Source organism: Lycium ferocissimum, chromosome 5, assembly GCF_029784015.1.
Source record: "Lycium ferocissimum isolate CSIRO_LF1 chromosome 5, AGI_CSIRO_Lferr_CH_V1, whole genome shotgun sequence".
NCBI lineage: Eukaryota > Viridiplantae > Streptophyta > Magnoliopsida > Solanales > Solanaceae > Lycium > Lycium ferocissimum.
The window spans coordinates 20,840,436-20,846,464 of NC_081346.1; positions in this window are offsets into that span (position 1 = coordinate 20,840,436).

Below are 6,029 nucleotides of genomic sequence, written 5' to 3' on the forward strand. Positions count from 1 at the left end.
GACCCCCAATCCGTCCAAAATTTTATGGGTTGAGCTCAAGATGATTTCGCATTGAGTTGATTTTAGCACAATCCAATATAGTCCATTTTAAAGTGATCTCCAATTTAGTCCAATACCAACCCAATTCTAGCCCATTATTAAGATTTACTTAAATTTGAGTTTATTGCTTGAGATTTAATTTATTTTTTCTATATATTCACTTTTTTTGTATTATGTGTATCTTATAAATTTGTGGTGTGTTTGATATGAAGGAAATATTTTTCACGAAAAATGTTTTCCTCAAAATTATTTTCCACAACAAATATTTTCGAAAATGAAAAATATTTTCTAGAAAAGAGACCCTTCAAAAAACTGACCATGTGCAATGGCCACATCTTAAATTTTATTTCAAATTAAAATTATCCAAGAAATTGGCGAATGCCTTCAAAATACTACTGTCTTTAATTTTTGCCCTCGTAATGCGTGGTCTTTAATATTTGCCCTTTCTAAGCTAAAAGATAATAAGAAAAAGACTTTACTATCCTACCCATAACATATAAAAATCTGTGTTCGTAATGAACCCCAAAACATCCAATTAAAACTTATCCATCATTTCAACAACAAACCTTCAACTGCTCCATCGTTCCAACATTTCACCGAAGAATTCCATTGATTTTGTCACACAACATCGAAAAAAGATAAAATATATAATATATACAAGCGTTTCAACTGGAATGTAATCTAACCAACTTCATGCTTTATTAAGTTTAGATTTGTTAATATTTGAAAATAACAACAAATCATCTTCTATGAACTAAACAACCTGACTATGCGCTGAGATTCAACATTGCGAATCATAATTTTACTCAACAACATAGAATTGATCAAATTTATTGCTTTGTTCTCGATTTTTATTAGTTTATACGCTCCATTTGATTAGTATACAATGCTCAATGACTTAGACTGAAATTATAGTAACTTCAACAAGACAAAAATAATCGTGCAAAGTTCTCAACAAGATGCGTTTCAGGAGGCGTGTTTATTTTTACAAAAGAACAAAGTATGTCGTTAGAGGCAAATTTCATTTTCATAAGCAAAAAAAAAAAATACACAAGTATTAAGAATTAGACAAGTATGCCGGAGGAGTGCGAAGTTTACATTAGAAAAGAACAAAGTATGTCGTTAGCGGCAAACTTTTCATTTTTATGAGCAAAATAAAAATTTACGCAAGTGTTAAGAACTAGAAAAGTATACCTCCGGCGAGGCGGTTCACTTTACAAAAGAACAAAGTGATGTCGTTATAGTAACTTCATTTTTCATAAGCAAAATAAAAAATTACACAGTTAAGAATTAGACAAGTATGCTTGAGAGGCGTAATTTCACTTTTACAAAAGAACAAAGTATGTCGTTAGAGGCAAGTATGTCGGAGGCAAACTTTCATTTTCATGAGCAAAACAAAAAATTTACGCAAGTGTTAAGAACTAGAAAAGTATGCCCGAGAGGCGTGTTCACTTTACAAAAGAACAAAGTATCTTCGTTAGAGGCAACTTTCATTTTCATAAAAATAAAAAAGTACACAAGTGTTAAGATTTAGACAAGTCCAGGAGAGGAAGTTCTCTTTACAATAGAACAAAGTATCTTTGTTAGCGGCAAACTTTCATTTTCATAAGCAAAATAAAAAAATACACAAGTGTTAAGAATTAGACAAGTCACGGGAGGGGGAAGTTCACTTTAAAAAATTACAAAGTATGCAAAAGTGAGAGGCAAACTTTCATTTTTTCATAACCAAAACAAAAAAATACACAAGTGTTAAGAATTAGACAAGTCCGGAAAAAAGCGGTAAGTTCACTTTAAAAATTACAAAGTATGCCGAGAGAGGCAAACTTTCATTTTTCATAACCAAAACAAAAAAATACACAAGTGTTAAGAATTAGACAAGTCTCACGCAGGGGGCGAAGTTCACTTTAAAAATTACAAAGTATGCCGTGAGAGGCAAACTTTCATTTTTCATAACCAAAACAAAACATTATTAACAAAACAACACCAAAAAACACATAAGATTGCATAAAAATCAAAATTATTAACAAGAAAACACCATAAAACCAAGCACACATAAATTAACTTAATTCATGAAGTTATGCGGAACAAGCATAACTTTATCTGAATCCGCATAACTTCAGTTTCAAAATCAATAACTCCTCACGACTGCATATGTTGCCTCAAACAAACACATTCTTCACAAAAAGACATTATTAAATAAAAACAAAGAATAACATAAACAAGCAGCTTCAACAGTGCAAAACTTCAATGATTCAACAAAGAGAAAACCAAAACGCATATCAAAATCAACTAAAACATATTACGACATTCATAATACGACATTCAAAAAACTAAAATATATACATGGGGAATGAAACTAAAGTTCAAAAAATCATAGGATACTATAACAAGACATTATCATTTTAAATAAAAAAGGATCAATTAAATATAAAAACGATGAAGACAAAGATATTAATTCAACAAATAACAATTTAACATAAAAACAAATATTGAAACGAGCAAAAGATCCAAATTCGTACCTACGTTTTAGAACATATGAGACAAACACAAAACAGAGGAGGAAAGAAGAAGCAAAAAAAAAAAGGGGGCAAATGACGAAATAAAAAGGATTTTAACGGGGTAAGGATAATTTCGTCAAAAACTTTCATTAAACAAAGTGGCAAGGGCAAAATTTAAAGAAGACATAAATGAGGGGCAAAATATAAAGACCAGCCCAAAAGAAGGGCACTCCGCGCAAAAAAAAGAAATAACTTTTAGACCAATGTTAGTCCAACCCATTTATTACCTCAGCCCATTTTGCTTAGGTCAATTTCAGCCCAACACGCCCATTTGACACCCATACACATAACCATTATTTCTAACTCCTAATCATTTTTTAACAATTTCTAATTGGGCGTGGATCCCAAATAAAGCTCTCTAATATTTTACTCGGCCCAAGTAATCACAACTAGATCAATCTTACCACTTCTAGTCCATGGACCCTTGTGGAGTCAGCATGATACACAACATGGTTTGTCTCTAAAGTTTTTTTTAGATTACAAGTTTCACAACTTCATGCCCGATCAAATGATGTCATGTAAATTGAGACGAAGGGAGTATACAACCAGAGATAAGGAGCAAGGAAACATAAAGATATAAAAAAAATGAAGAAGAAAAAAAAGAGTGTCGAAAACAAAGCCACAAAAATAATGAAGATGGCTTATAATGTATAGATATGGGGCCAGGTGCTACATATCAAGTTGATCCAAATAAACATTTCTTGCATTCAGACTATGAACCACATCAAATGAACTAAGTCTCCAAGAGCCCCTGTTGACTTAAGCATGTGACAAGAGCTATGCATTGCAAGCACCGAGAACATTTGAAATAACATTTGCAAGCACCGAGAACATTTGAAATAACAGAAAGTTAGCATTACTGACTACTGAGAGATTTCAAATATAGAGCTTTAAGCCTAAACCTCTTTTGTAATTGAGACGAACCATTAAACTTTGTCCTATGGTATAATCATTTAAAACCTTTGTTTGGTCAGGGTTCATGAAAGAGAAATGGGGGAAAGCCCTCAAATTTCAATACTTATCCGATTTCGTATAAAAAAAGGTTATCTATACAAAGAAAAAGGTCAGTAGAAAGAAGAAGAGGAATTTCATAGGAAGAACAGCCTTAATTTCAAGTATGGTTGCTGAATTTTATTTACCTAAATAAATAGAAAGTCCCAAAATTATATCTTTAACATTAGAGAGACTCAAACTTACTATTATCAGTATAATAGTAAAATCACGAAACTATTTTTTGTCACGTTAAAATAACGATAAAACTAACAAGTGTGCTATATAAAGTGGAAAAAAGAATTAATTGACTATTGAGTGCAAGTGGGCAAATAGCTGACTATAGATAGTTCAGGTGTGCTTAATGTCACAACTAGTAGGTATGTAGTATGTTGATCTTACTAGCAACAAACCTTTTAACTATGCTTGTAAAAGACTCCAATTAAACACAAGGGGGATAGTGACTGTTTATTAAAAAACAGAGGATTCAGGATTCTGTAAGTTACAATACGATGTGCAGAATCTGACACTTGTTAATAGAAAAATCTAGCAAAGAAGTAGAGTAAAGAAGAGGAAACTTCGAAAGTGAAGAAAAGGATATTGATGTTAGGCTATTACAGGATTTCCTTTCACTTGGGGTGCAGGGATAAATTCACAAATGAATATTTCTTCACCAAAATTGGTGTTCATCATAACACATCCACCATTTGACTCGCAACTTCCACAATTTGGATTAGCCCATGCGAGCCGATTATCATCACTAAGATCCGTGGATACCACCTCTTCGGTAAAATGCTGCTCAACTGGAACAGTGATAAATTCCTTGCTTGAGACTATGGTGGTAATCAAATAATTACAGAAGAAAAGAAACGGAGCAATGGTTTTTTGCAATTCCATGTGATAAAACGGAGTCTTCGCTTGTAACTACTTTTAGAACATAGTAAGAGTAAATAACCATCATTATTAATTGACATGATAAAGGGTGTCAATATCGTATGTCAACGGAACAAGAGTTGATCTTTTTTTTTTTTTTTTTGGTCAGAAACAAGACTAGTAATTTACTATGACAACATATACTTGAAACTTTCTCAAGGTTATGAGAGAGTTTTCTATTAATAACGTTGCTGTCGCTCCTATGATTTTTTTTTTTCTATTCAAATAATTCATGGATCGTTTTCTCGTAGTGTAGTTTAAAGAAAGGGTTGAAAGCTTTAAGAGAAGAAGAAGGCGACAACCAAGCTTATAATCAGGCGGAGATGAAAAGTTGGGAAGAAAATACAAGAACTAGAAGAAGGAGACGAGTTTGAAGATGAAAAGTTACAGAAAAAGAAAGAGAAGTTCAAAAATGAGAGAGCCAAAGGATTTATATTGATTGTGAAAGTTAAATATAATGGTGGTAAAAATCCATCCAGTAGCTGCTCACGTGTCCCGGGCATTTCTACAAGGAGGCGGTCACTTCATTAAATGTCAGATGCCTTTTTGAATTTTCTATCGAAATACGGGGGACTATCTGTATTGGTCAAACAATTGATTCAATAAGGGGACGTCTCAGAATGACGTGTGGCAGTATAGGTCTAGTTAAATCGGCCACAGTAAAGACGGCTTTGACCATGCAGGAATGAGTGAACTCTCAGGAAAGAAGACTACACAAGTTGATAAAAATAATTCTCGACTTTTTCTCTTCCTTTCTTCCCCAATATAACCTCTGCCGCTTCGATTTCCTTGCATTTGTTGCGTCGAAGGTGGAATAATTAATTGCTACAATGGTACTCAATCAGTTCATTTTTATTTGTTCATTTTTACTTGTTCATTTTAAAAATCAAGAGATAATTTATCATTTTATACCTATTTTACCCTTATTATTAATGTTTTAATTATTTCAATTCATTTCGCAACATACATTAGATGACTTATAAATAATTATAATAACTAGAGGTGATATACTAAACTTACTATTTCATTTATTGCTTTTTAAGGGATATGTCAAGTCAAACATGAACAAGTAAATATGAACGGAGGGAGTATTTCATTATGTAGCTGTGAATTCCAAAAGGAATGGATTGCAAACATCCTCAAAGAAGACTTCATGCATTGTACGGAAGGATTAAAAAACAGTTGCTATACATACATTGTATATGTAGAGTTACTTCAATTTTTCAAGTTATATTACTTCAAAGTTTGCAATTATTAATGAAAGTTGAAAAGAATACCAAAATATTAATTAGGCATTCTAAAGGTTACAATAAATATTGAAATATGAAAGCAATTTCAACATTATTACGTACCACATTATTATTCCCTTTTAATACAGTATTATTATTTATAAAAGGTAAATTTACCTTCTAGTACCAAAAATTATAGGAATAATGTTTAATTGAATGGTAAAATCACTTAACTTAATGGGTAATTTGATAATTCAACTTTGACATTTTAGGTTCTTTT